Raw genomic sequence first — 14,704 nt, 5'->3', positions numbered from 1 at the left:
TAGTAGTCAATGTGGAGAATGCTTACAAAAGCTCTCAGTCAGAGCTCTGGCAGAGTGAGCTGCAGTTGGGTAAGATTTTAGCCTCCACAAATCTGTATTCCCCTTTTCTCTGCTGAGCTAAAGCATTAGGCATTAAAATGCTGACCCAAAATGTAGAATTTCTTGCAGGGTTGTGGTTTAAAGGCATATGAAATGTGGCAGTGGAGACTCAATCTCATGTTTTCTTAATGGCAAATGAAAGAGAAGAAAAAAAAAAGATTTTCAAAGATGCAGTACTGCTTGGGTTATTCAGTCAGTAGCAGAAACTTGTTAACAGAAGAGCAAACAACAATGTACACTGAATATTGGTAGCACCCACAAATTCCAGAATACCAGGTATTCCTGAATATTTTGGGGCAGTGTTTTTATTTTTAAGGCTAAAAGAAAGCTTATGACCTTGTGCTTGCATGTCCATATGACAGAGAATCTTGCCCATTAGTTCTTGCATTAAGCCTGCATCTTGCTGAACCCAGAACAACTTACATTAAATGGCAGCACAGCGACTGGGAAAGGTGCATGTTAGTATTTTGCCAATTTAGCAATAGTTCAATGCAACTTTAATCCCAGGTATGTCAGCCCAGGATGTGCTGGGCTGGGAAATCTGTTTAATATGTTTTCCATTGTTTTCCCAACACCACTTGAAATTTCATTAAAGCAGCATTTGCTTTTTCTACAGTTCATTCCTCTGCTACAAATATCTTTAACAACAGGCAGTCAAGCAGCATAAGACCACATGTGGACACCACTAGTCTTTATAGAAATGAGCACAACTCCCTTGTTTTCCATCAGTGGCGCAACCATACCAGATGGCATGGCCCTATGTATCTGAACAGATCAGCACAAGGTGCACATTGTTAACGTTCACAGTAATAGTGTTCATCTTTTCTTCATCAGTCAGCCATCCATTATAAAGGTTACAGTTAAATTTGCCGTCCCCTCTGGAACAACTGCAATTCTGAACTTGCACACCTATAACTGAGAGCTTGGTTTTAACGAAAACAACAATAATGAATGAAGCGAACACCACTATGCTGCAGAGGGAAGTTCTATCAGGCATGAAACATGTTGTCTAATGTGGTGTGATATATGAGACACCTTTTGTCCTTATGGCACTTTAATTGCTGACTGGAGCCAGCTTCAGTTTATAAAGGCTTATCGAGATCACACCTCAGGATAGGGTGGTTTCAGGACAGATGACTTTGCTATTATGTCACTTAACAATGATTTAAGACAGGGAAAAATAACTTTCAAAAATGAAAGTGGAAGTCTCATACGGGAAAGCAAGTAGCGGTTCAAGCTAGGCTTCTTTCTTGATGTATATCTAGTCAAACGAACTGAACCTCTTAGGGGCCAAAAAGAAAAAATCTGGACTATGCCTTTCTGCACCCCCATTCTCCCAAACTCCCACCACCCCACATATATACAAAACCAGCCTAAAATTTCAGCAGCAGAGGTTCAACTAGCAAATTCTTGCCTAGCTCAGTAGCTGGCCTTTAATTTAAAACAAAATACCCAAAACCTTGAGCAAGCTGCTACAATGCATACTGTGCATTGCTGTCACCGCAAGTTGATGTAACAAGCCTGGAAGTCCAAGCCTTTTCAGATGGTCACAGTTTCTAGTATTTAATTGTGCCAAAATTCACTTAGCCTTTGAAATCAGACAAGATCAAGCTTATGAAGTGTGGGAAGCTCCTCCAGCATTCATTCAGTGGCAATTTACTGTAACTCCAGTAATGAGTTCCTCCCATGAGGCACTTGCACATCTGAAGTACTATTTCCTGAGGCTGTCATGTCATTAATTTCCAGTGTTTATAGGCTAGTGGAGCTCTTGAATTTGCTGGGTGTCAAGGCTTTGAGATTATAATGCATCTACTGCAGTGCATAGTGTGTATGTCAGGTCTTCAACGCAACCTGTAGTTCCTCTTCAGAGGGCATTTGCATGGAGTTCAAGCAGCATTTAGGAAAAGAGGGAGAAGGGGAAGGGGAAAAGGAAGGAGAAGGCGAAGGAGAGGGGGAAAGCACTGAACCTTTAGTATACAAAACAAGGGCATTTACCAGAATCTTCAGCATCTTCTATTTTCTTTCTCAGAGATGGCATTTTTATGATTGACAGGCACATGGTGCATTTGATACAAGATCTGTTGAGCTGAATCTTTCCTTCAAAGGACAGTGGGAACCATAAGTGCTGGGCAGCCCACAAATCTGACTTGTCCTCAGCTCATGCAAAATTTTAGTTTCACTCTAAGAGTGGATGGCAGAACACTAGCTGTCTGCTGTGAACTAAAGCCACAAACCATATCTGCAGTCGCTTGTAATCAGGATGACAGGAAGCCCACTTTGGAATGCACTGGATGAATTCCCTGATCATATTTAAATTTGTTTTGTATGGCCTTGTTAGTTCAAACACAGATACGTGAAGACATTTGCCTTGTGCCACCATTTCCTGCTCCTCTCTCAGATGTAGCACTGCAATACTACTGAATTTCCTATCAGATTCTGCTATGCATATATTATTTCATGTGTTATGCAAAGACGAAAGGCTCTGAACACTGGCCTTTTAGCAAGATTTTGAACCCTCTGTAAAGGACTTCAAAATAACTTGTGCCCAATCCAATTCATGCTAAAGCCAGTGGGGTCCTCCTGACCTGAATCGGAACGGACTTTATCCCATAATATTGTGGTTGCAAATTAATATCATCCAAGCAGACTAAAGAAGTCCTGAGGAAACAAGAAAGTAATCAAAGGCCTCAGCTTGTTGTAGCCCAGAACAGAAAATTATTTCTAAAGATTCTTTTAAAATGACCATTTGAAACAGTCTGCAGCCATACTAATGTCCGAAGCAAGTCTCTTGGGTTGGATAAAGAAGAACTACTTGCATTCCAGCTGAGCAGGGACTCCAACAACTCAAACACTGGATGCTCTGATGTAGAGCAGATCTGAAAATGTGTCAGGTCTATGCATTCAGAAATTTTAATTATCAGCTTGAATTCCAGTGTTTAAAATCAGAGTACACATTTAGAGACGTGAATACAAATACCTTGAAGAAATGTGCTTTCAAATTATCTTTTTAGCAGACAGCTAAACACCTTCTTGTCAAAATTAATTTTTTAGTTTGAATTTTCAAATTCCCTCTAAGACAAATCAGATGGAGTGTTTTTTCTTATATTAACCCAACCCGAGTTCAAAATTCTCATTTGTTGAACCATGTGAACCATTTCAATCTGAGTAACTCTGATAAAACTGCTGCTATTTGTTGGTGCTGTAATGAAACATTTTGTTTCAGATTGGAGCATTTTATTATTTTTTTTACATTTAAAAATAATTGTTATGGCTGAGAAGATTTTTTTACCTTAGAAGTTTTTTAATCAACCGAGGAAACAAAGAATGTAGTACTCCATCACCTCTTCTATGAGTAACTACGAAGAGATTTTAAGGCATCAGCAGTCTGCCTGTGAAACTACTGATTCTGACCAGAGGAGGGAAGATGTTGAAGACAAGGCAGCAGGTTAAACAGTGGAGTAAGCAGCATGTCAGGAAACGCAAACAACAGTGTCATTTATTTTGCCCCGAAGCCTTTTCACTTGACAGAACTGAAAAATCCCATTTTATAGGAGGCACCCATAGGACTTTCAGACTTAAAGTGATCACATTTTCAGCCTGAAAAATCAGTATTTCCATTTGAATGTGTGTGTTTTGAGGAGGGATGGCAATGGCACTTAATCACACCATAGGATTTGGATCACAGCAGGAATTTATCATCAGAAAATCCCTCAAGAAGTCTAAGAAGTCCCCAGGGAACATGCGACAATGTCATTATTTGATAGCTTTGTTATCGTTTTTTCCCGTATTCCTCTCTTTATGAATCACATTTTTAGTTTCTGAAGGTGGTAAATTTTTCTTTATAGTTCTCTTTGAAATAATTACTTTTTTTTCTCACAAAACCAACAGGTTTATACCTACATCTTGTCTCGTGCAGTTTTGCCTTTTGCAGCCTGGAATATTTGTGCATTTCCATAAAATGAAGGATACAGATCACTTATCTGTTGATTTCTAATATTGCTGTAAGGTAGCAAATTTGTAATAAATTGTTTTGTGATGCCAACCAAGGCAGTCTAAATGATCTAGTAGTCCCTGCCTAAACAGTCTACAATCCAAACAGATAGAGAGGTTGTTTTATGGGAAAATGAGACATGTACCTAACATGCATATCATATGATACACACCTGAATGTTAGACACAACAGCCTGTATCTGACTTGTCTATCAGCACACAACAGTTGTGGCAGAAGCGGGAATTGGTCTCAATGTTCTTGCACAGGTGATCACATAAAAAAGAAGCGCCAATACTAGGATCCTGCAGCTATTTTAAAATAACTTTCCAAGTTAAAAAAAAACCAACATAGAGCGTTGTCTGAAAATTGACTGGAAAGACACAGAATATTTGTTGAATACAAATTTTAACCAAAATATTACTTTCCTGAAACCTGCAGTTATCCTTTTAGGCCTCTGATCGAAGTCCTCTGAGTCTTAGGAATGTCTGTTCTTCATGGAGCTTGGACAACTCACAACTTTTGTTTGTACCCTTTGATATCTGACACAGGCACCGTGCCAGACAAATGAAAGTAATTAGCCTCCTTTCTAGTCATGCTCACTTGGAGGCTGAGCTCAGCCACCCACCTACTCACAAGTCCTTGTCAGCATGTGCATTTTCATCTCTTTTGTCATCATCCTTGCATCCTGCCATTTTCAACATTTCATTAAAGTCAGTCTATATGCCTGCTGTCTTTCTTTTGCCGAAGAAAGCTCAGCACTGCAAATCTTGATAAGTGGATTTAACCTTCAGCATGACTATCAAGTCTCACATGATTCAGGCACAGAGCTAAGCTTTGCAGGATAAAGGGCTAATTAATTTAATTGTCAAACAGAAAGAGTGAACTCCTACTCAGGTTTGCCTGAAATTGTCTGTTTATTTATTTATTTATTTATTTATTTACCATTTTGGTTTGAAACCAGAAGGTAATGGAAATGTGAACAATAGTTCCCCTTCTTCCCCTTCTTCCCTTTAAATTTTGATTTGTCAGGCCAATTTTTAATCCTGTCTTTTACTGCATGTGGAAACCCCCCACACACACTTTCCTATGTTTCAGATAGAATTTCAGAGACTCTACTTATACTTTAATCAAGAAGTGATGGGATTAAACAACAATTAATACATGTTATCCTCCAGTGTGAAACCTTTGTATTGAATACGATAGAGTTAACAAATTGTTCTGTAAAAATCTGTTCTGAAATTGGATGGATTTAGCTAATCAGAGTGCAGACATGTTTAGTAGTGACTGACTCAGGATTCTGATAGCCAAGATCTTTAGAACATGCCTGATTTTAAGTAGCAGTTCAATTTATGTAATATCTGCTCAAATGGTTAAGGTTAAAAACTTGCATAATAAGAATTTGGCTGAATCAGGGCCTCAGATATAAATCTAGTTCTTGGAAAAAATGTTCCCAATTTTTTTTTTCCCTTTTCCCCCCCAGGGAGTTATTTAGGCTTTTTGCAAAATTTTTGTATTGGAATGAATGTTAATACTTTTCAACCTGTAAAATGCTCTGATTTAGCCAACAGTTATCCAAAAGTAAGTAGAAGCAAAAAATTTATCCTTTCTTCAGAATATGTTTTTCCCAGCTTTATTTTACATCCATCCTCATGATACTAAAGATCACCTTTAATGTAGAAATATCCTTTTATCATGTAATTCAGTGTGGAATTGGTCCAGCACTCATTCACTACTTCTGTCCCAGAGCAGTGAAGGACCATACTTAGTAACATATTTGCTATTAGTTTTGACCACTCTGGCATCTAATAACAGAGCTTCTGCAGCATCTTCTGGGAGAATAAAACCCATAGCAGAAGGAAAAAAGCCAACTAAGTCAATCATTCCAACTCTGCATTGGTCTTCTGTAGATTCCTTGCACCCTCATCAACTGCCTTCTTGTCCAATATTAAATGCATGAGCAATTGTGCCCATCCTCAAGACTTGTTTGAGGAATTTAAAAGCGTTCAAGCAATAACCACAGTGTAGAAAATGGTAGAGAAAAGCAAGCCAGCAGGCAGTACCCCTTGTGAGCCTTTTTTCCCCAGTAGAGGAATCTGTGGTCTCCCCCTCTGCGAAATGTCCAAATGCTGTCCCGGGATGGGAAAGGAGAGACAGAACACAATCACGCGCACCTCGTTTCTCTGGGAGATGGAGCAGCAATTAAGGTTCTAAGTGGCAATTTGGAACAAGGCTCTGTGGCGGGATACAGGACAGAGATAAGTTAGTCATGAGCACAGATGAAGAGTAATCCTGCATTAGTCACACCACAGATAATAAGAGCTGGAAAATGATGACATGTGAGCCTCATGTTAAACCCACTTATGCTTAATTCTCTGCGCTGAATATAAATTGTTCTAAAGAACAACTCATTCCTACAGAACAGTTCTTCACATAATGCCACTAACATCTCTGTCACCTTGATTTAGGCCATTTAAATGTCAGTAAGACAAGTTAAAACTGCCTGAGGGCAGCTTTGTCCTATGCACGAAAAATTTTGTTCTATCATATTCTATTTTTCTGCAGTGCCTCATGGAAAGATCTAACTTTGTCATGCAGGGATAGATTTACGAGGAGGGGAGGACAGGGGCTAGGAATGGTGATTCTCCTTTCTCTCCCTGGTATTCTTATCCAATGCAGTATGTGCTGTAATGTAAGGAATTGAGATGTAACGTGACTAGGTGCATCTCTGTCTCTGCCACCACCCTGCCCCTGCTGTATCCAGCCTGCCATGTGCAAATGCTTCCCTTGTATTACTTCCATCCCTGAATCCCTTGATTCTCCAGAGGTGTGTTTTTATGTCCCAAAATGACAACTGATCAGCCATGGATGATGAGGGCGCAAAAGTCAAGTCTTCCATGCAAATACAAGGTGCCCAGCTGCCCTCCAACAGCTTTGAATGCCAAAAGATCCACAATTTCTACACTCAGACAGGATTATTAGAAGTTGAAAACACAGAAAATACTATAAATCCACGGCAGTCTGGCAAGCTCTGTCACAGAGGAACTGGGTTTTGAAGGGCAGAATATTCCCGGGGGGAACAGAGAGTTGGTGTGTTGATTTTTGAGAATGCAAGTTCAACAAAAAAGCTGTAATGAATTTTTCTTTTGGCAAAAGTGGGTGTAGATCCTGACAGGATTAAAACCTCAGAGGTAAAGGTTTAAAACGTTAACAGATTATTAGCAGCATAAAAAAAAAAAAAGTGCAGAAAGCTTCACTGTTGAATTAATTAAGTGCTGCCCTCTCAACCGCTTGCAGCCCATTTGAAAAGAGGCTCTGAACCACCTGCCTCATGGTCTCCTGCCCTGCAGCCGTAGGGTTGCATGGCCCAGACACCGCTCGACCAGGTGCCCTCTACCTGCTGAGGTTACGAGTTTGTCCCACCTGCAGGAGAATTTCAGAGCAGGCACTCCAAGACACTTTTGAAGTTCAAAGCTCCGAGGAGAGTTAAAACACATCCTATAAACCAGCTGCCGTCGGGTCCTGCGAGGGCTGTTCCCACTTCTGCAGCTTTCTCTAACGGTAACGTGTAGCCTGAGACTTAAAGGAAATATACTTTACTGACTCTCCTGGAGAGTGAACTTCTGAAGCACTGTTACAGCATTTTTCCCTAATGACTTTGTATATTTGTCCTTGAAGAACAACAACAGCTTTGTGGCTGAGGGGAAGAGAAAAATGTTCTCTGAAGATGTTGTTTCTGGAGTTTACTTTTAGAAAGCCTGGAGTCTGCTCCCACTAAAGTCAGCAAGAAAGTTATCGCTGGCATCAGTAGGAACAAGACTACGTGTGGCAGTTTTACATTTAGACTGGATTAGGAAGCCTTTTGTTCTGGTCTCTGGTTTGCATGTCTTGTTTACGCAAGGCAGATAATGCCAATAAAAGGACTAACCACTATTAACAAACAGCTGTAATAGATAACCCAGTAAGTATGGGATGTATTGTGTTACAACAGAGAAGGGGATATTTGTAGCTAAGTGTTATATTAGGATGTTGTTTTCCCATAAGGGGAGTGAATTCTCCAGGCAGTTGAATCAAAGCAGGGGTCTAATTTATTTGCACCAAATCACTCCCATCCTTCTGCCCCCACCCTGGAGGACCCTCTCTCTGGAAACAAAGGAGCCTGAAGATACTAGTCTCCTAGCACAGGCGCCTGGCTGGTGAATATGCCGAACACTTTATCTGTAGGTTTCAAAGGCATTTCCTGACAGCAGAGGACTGATAAAACTTTTGTTCAGTCTCGTGGAGGTAAAAGTACTGTGACTGACACAATAGCATCCACCCGTTGCCTGTAAGAGCTGACCCCTGTTGCCCCACGTGCTTCCAACGTTGCCATCTTTCCTTTGCACACCCTGAATTTCTCTTTGGGCTCTTTCTCTGAGTCACAGGCTCTTCATTTAGCCATACAAAGGTTCAGCTTTGCACAGTCCATCTCTCCCCTGCACCCCCGTCTGCACCTTTCTCTCTCAATCAGTTCTCAGCCCGAGCCTTTCCCTTCCATTTCCCAGGGTCTTTATTTACCCAAATTCACCTTCCTCCCTACCCCACCCTGCTGCACACCCTCTTCCACTGTGTCCTGGCTTCCCCTTTACATTTTCATCAGATTAGCCTGCAGCCTCAGACTCCATTCCCTCCTCCTTCTCAGGGTTAAACTTAGTATACCCTGTATCCCCTTTTGCCATGACCTTTTTTGCTTACCCGCACCAATACCCTGATCTGGTATCCAACAGGTCTCCGCCAGACTGCCATTTCCAGGTACATCAAACATCAGGTTGTACAAAGCATCCCCATGAAGGTTTTGAATTGCTAAGTAGGAAATCCAAGGCAGTGCTGTGTGAACTGGGGCTGTGTTCTCTCCAACAGCATGTCTGGTACCTCAGGGTCTGGGCTCACTATCCACCATTAAAATAGATTAAAATCTACCACTAGGATGGTCAGGAAGATCTGTTTTTCTCCAATGGTCCTTTCAAGAATTGTGACTCAAAACTGGAGTACAGGGCACCCCTACCCTCAGAGAAGCCCTTTCTAGCTTTACAATCAACACATGACGAAGGTAGATCTACATTTTTTGCAGGTGTGCAGTCATCTGCTCGCTGCCAAAAGGGTCACCTCCATCTGCGGTGTTATTTGGGATCAATGAAGTTTTAAGATTGAGCCAGTTATTTCATTCCTGAGCCTCGTAAGAGTAAGCTGGCAATACTGTACTTCCATGCACTCTCTTCATTTCTCCCTGTGCCACCCCCTAAGCCCTACCCTAGCTGTCACCACCTCCTAATTCACGCTCGAGCCCTGACAATCGTCACTCCCTCCACTCTGCTGGCCCCACACACCAGGGCAGCTTCTTCTGCCGTCCTCCTCCTCACTCATTCCTACCCCAGTTCTGCTGTCCCCTTCAGCGGTGCCGGCGCTGAGGCTGAGCAAACCCATTGCGAGCCACGCTGCTGCTTGTTACTTTGCCGCCTCTTGGATTTGGGGTCCCGTAGGGTGCTTCTGCCTCACCCCCAGGCTCCCTGTGCGGGGGAGAGCGGTGACCCCCCCCCCAGGCATACCAGTCCCCGGCTGCACAGGGAGCAGGGGAACTCAAACAGAGCTGCCGGCGCCGTGGGATCTCTGGGCACTGTGGTGAGGGAGGATGGGTGCTGAGAAGTCCAGATGTAGCTCCTTCGGAGGCATGGCCAAAAAGTGCCTTGGGACGTGCCCCGTGCTGCTGCACATGTGGGTTTCATCTCCAGTGCCTCCCCCAGGGAAAAGCTCTAAAAGATTTTAGCGCCGTTTGCTAAAAGGTTTCTGTTATTTTCTGTCAACCTGCATGGAATTTCCTTCATTCTAAGTGTCGTCTGCATAACTAGTGTATCTTTCACCAATATCTTCTCTCACTAATATCTCCTTTTCCTTTCCTCACTTTCCTCTCTTCCTTCCAGCCAATTTGCAAACCTGGTGGCCGTGGTAGGACCCATGAGTCTCTCAGTTTAGACATACCAGACACACAGCTACAGCCAGACAGAAGCCATAAATGAAATGCTGGTTGTCTTTAGACAAAAGTGAACAACTCTCTGTCCTCTTTTGTCTCTTCTAAGTAGCTTTAATCCCCTGCTGCAAGTCACCACCTTTATTACAGCTGAAAACCTCTGCCCTCACTTGAAGGGGTCAGGGAGGCAGCACCCTGCTTTGCAAACGAGGTCATTACAGGCAAAGCTGGAAATTTAACCCAGTCACTGATACAACTGAGCTGACTCTCATCTGTTTTGTTTCTCGGGATGCGCCAAGTCTGTGTTTAGATGTTCTGTCTGCAACTACAGCTCTAACCCTTAAGCCATGCTCTCCTTCCAGGCACAGATACGAAGTCCAGGAGATAAAAATTGGAATCCCCTCCCTGTGCCTTCCCCGAGAAAGGATGAGGTTTCTGTTCCCTGCAGAAGGCTTTAAGCAGAGGATGGTTAGCTCATGTATGTTGCTTGCTGTTCATTAATCTGGAGTGCCAGGCTGCAGCAAGCCCTAGTTTGTATTGCTTGTTAGGTTTTCAGCAAAGGGCTTACTGTTAGAAAATGTGGGTATGACAAAAAGAAACCTTTCATGGGAGTGCTTTCAGTCAATGAAAGCTCTGGGGAGACAGAGCTCTTGGATCCAGGAGGAAAACCCTGGTAAAAAGGGGTGTGAAAGAGCATATTTTCCTTGACTAACCACATACATAACAAGGGGGTTTATTTCTCAGCACCTGGATTAGGCAGGGAACTTCAGCCTGAGTCTCCTGTCTCTCTTGTGTGCGAGCAAAAAGCCCCTCTCCCCATCCGAAGGGTACTTTCTGCCCCAGAGCAGGTCTTTCACAGTTTTCCCTGCTAGAGTGTATCTAACCTGCATAAATACTTAAACACTTGCTGAGAGAGAAGAGTGTTTTGCAAGCAATTGATTTGACAGTGCTGTTGTTCAGGCATTCACACAGGATGTGGGAAACTGAGGTTCAGGTCCCTGCCTCAATGAATATTTAATTATTTATGGAAAGTGGAGCAGCTGCAGTAGGAAGGAGTAAGAGACAGTAATGGCTCTGGGGTTGGGGCACTTACAGAGGACGCTGGAGAAGGCAGAGCAAGACCTCATCCCTGGGTCTCCCATGTCACTGGTGACTTCCCAGCCACTGCGGGCTCACTTGCTCTCGTACTTCAGGGGAAATCTTCAGAGATTGCTTCTGACCCACTGCAAAGATTTTGAAACCTCTCTGTAGCACAAATTACTCCAGTTCTGGCACGTCTCAACTTTTCAGACCTCTGTATTTCAGTGTTAATATTCCATAAAGTCTTACACTGTAAAAATATTTAAAACACAAATGAAAAGATCTCTGTCTTCCCTGTGATCTGTTAGGGAAGCAGTCTGAATAGTTTGCTGTATTTTCAGCCTGAATTCCAGGGCTTACTGATCTGGGCTTCTGAGCACTTTTGTGGCTGAGAAAAAATAATTCAAAAAAAAAAAATTAATGGGTTTTATATTTGGTTTGGACAGTCATAAGTCTTGAGGTCAGGCTTGCAGGAGCAATTTCCGTAGAGTAACACTCCCAAGCTGTGTCTTATAAAGCCTTTAAGGATCACGAAAGGAGGTTGTAAAAATAAAAAAACCTACTGTGAAGAAACATGAATGTATGTTCTCAGACCTCACCACAGAGATGCAGGCTTACCGCCTATAGGCACTATTCATAGAGTCCAGGAGCCTGGGCTCAGTATTCAACAAGAAGTCTACATGCAGGAGAAGGAGTGGAACACTGTGTGCCAAGTAGGATCAACCTCTACATTTCGTGGCATCTCTGGGCATCCATCCTAATCCTTTCACTCTCCCTCAGTTTCAGTCACCCCCTTTCTATACTTGCTGTTTACATCGTGTCAGAGAATTCCTTCCATTTATAGTGTCTCAGGACGTGAAATCCAAAAGCTTCATCTTTACTTCTCTTTACCCAGTCATCCCACGTCTTTTTTGCCTGGTCACTGTAGTCCTCAGCATGGAATTTAAGCCTGTTAGATCTAACTTTGATGCTCACATACTCGCTGCCCTCGAATATAGCTGTCTCTCTCTGCCTGACTTCAGTAAACATTGTTTTTCTTCAAAGTTTCCACCAGCTAAATGCCTTCAAACCATAAAATTCTCCTTAGAGCAAATAGATTGTACAAGCTCCCGCGGCTTCCCACACTAACTTGGAGCTCACATTCATCTTTGTGATCCGTCATCTTGGCATCATCTTTCTCCCTGAACTCTCTTTTTACCTCCATTCATTTTGCCTGCAGATCTCCCTGTCACCATCACCACAATATATCCATGTGCACTGCTGTCTCATCTTCCTAGTTGCTGAAATCCTCTTTAACTAGCTGGTAAGGAGTATAAAACTGAATGTATTGCATATCCATCAGGGACAGGGCTAATTACCCTTTGAGATAGGGAAATGACATGAGTCAGATGTGGAGACCCATGACCCACGCGCTCCCCTTCTGATCAGTGACCATAGCAGAGGGGCAGTTCTGGCTCAAAGTATCTTACGAGTGCTAAAGAAGGGCCAAGATGAGGAGGACTACTTGCTGGTAGAGTAGGAAGCAATGGCTCAGCCTTACTCATACCCGGTCCACCCAGACATCATGAAAGAGTGAGCGTGGACCTGCACGTGGACACCATGCTTGTTCTGGTTCTCCTCCTCCGGCAAGTTAGGGCAACGGTATTATAAAATATACAGTTTTAAAATGGCAGAGATTGAATGGGAGATGTTGAACAAAACCCTTCCTCAGTTTCAGACCTGATCCTTGTGGGTGGGTGAGGTACAGGAGGTTCTGACTGTTTCGCCACACTTTTGTCCTCAGATAATTTAGTTACATCTGCACTGTACAGAACCAGCAGCGTTCTCAGGCAGAGATGCCAACTGGCATGGAAGGACCTACATCTGCACTTGTAAACGATCATGTCCATCGACATGAGATGGCTGCATGCAAACTGGAGTACTAGTTAGGACAGGTCAAGTTCTTGCCTGGGTGCTTGCAAGGCTTTGCTAGCGCAGGCGGTCGCATTCCAGCACCCGGGAATGCTCCCAGACATGTGTGGGTTTACCGCAACAGACACAGCCTTTTTGTCAAATCCGGGAGGATCAAGGACCTCATTTGTCATCTTGACTCAATTCAGAAGAGCTCTAGCTTGTGTGGAAGGGTAAGATACGCCCTATTTTGCTGTTTTGTGAAAGGCCATTTAGAAATAAACATGTAGCAGAGGAGGCAAAATTTGATGCACAATCCATCACCCTGACCTTTGCAGGAAATAAAGCTCTGCTTCAGAGCTCATCAACCACAACAACTCATGGCCTGATTTACTGCTGGGGTACCCTACTATTATGCTAATGTAACTCCATTGATTTCTGTAGATTTACATTAGTATTACATAGGAGTAACACGATAATAAACATAGCACTCAGTTTGATGAAGGTACTGTGTGACAGAAAGCTTGCCTGTGTTTTCCAGTTTTATCAGCTGGCCTAATAAAAGCTACTACTTCTCCATATAGTCCTTGATGCCATCAGTCTAAGCATGGTGTTAGTTAAAAAAACATGGTAAATGACCTTCTCTTACTGACCTCTGAGTGGAAAGGTATTTGTGAATTACTGCTGGGAGGTATTTCAAGAGAAAAAAAAAAAAAAAGAGAAATTAAAATCAATTCAGCAAATCCCTCTAAGCAGCATAAATAAAGGAAGATTTGTAAATGACTGGTCCGATGCTCAGCATATCTATCACCAATAGGGATGCTCTGCATGATAATATTTGCCTGTATTTTTCCGGTTGATTTGTAACTGCCCTGGAGAACAGTGAAAGTTGGCTGAAATTCTTGCACTGCCACTTATTTATCTATTTGGGTTTTTTTGTTTATGTACTGAACACAAAGGTTCTCCTTTGGGCTTCTTGTTCTCTGACTTGTTACATGCTGAAGAAGGGAAAACATTAACCCCTTGACAGCTGCTATACTGGTTTATCATAAAGCTGCTTAAAACACATTAGAATGAAAGAAAGGCTATCGTGGAAAAAAGACACAGGACAACTTAGAGTGAAAAGATGTAATAACAACACCTTTGCAAAGCAAAGTTCAGAAAGCAGAATTTAGTGTGTGAAACAGCAAAACATATACACATGAATTTGACCATGTGACTAAGAATAAGAAGCACAAAGATTCTTCTTGCTGGGAAAAAAAGAAATCAATGGGATGTCCTCAGCTGGAAGAGCATATTCATTAAATTTCTGGCAGTGGACTCTCAGTGGGATAAAGAAATGGGTCTCATTTCTGACAGGACAAGCCACAGTGATGAGTGGCAAAAATGTGTAATTCCAAAGGGAAGAGGACAATAACTCTTTAACTGCTGGCAACAGAAGCAGAATAATTTCCAGCAGGGGAAACCTCTGGCATCACTGGCAAGGGGGTACCTAGCAGTCTGGAGTTGTGCTACTTGCTCAGTATACTCCCAAATTCTGACAAAATACAGAAAGCTGATTCCCAAAGGAATGTGAATTGTCCTGATTCCTGCAGCTTGCACTGCTGTCTGACTCTCAAATGGAAGGAAGACACATCTAGCTG

The sequence above is a fragment of the Aquila chrysaetos genome, chromosome 17 (assembly GCF_900496995.4).
Source record: "Aquila chrysaetos chrysaetos chromosome 17, bAquChr1.4, whole genome shotgun sequence".
In the NCBI taxonomy this organism is placed as follows: domain Eukaryota; kingdom Metazoa; phylum Chordata; class Aves; order Accipitriformes; family Accipitridae; genus Aquila; species Aquila chrysaetos.
This window is presented reverse-complemented; position numbering follows the sequence as displayed.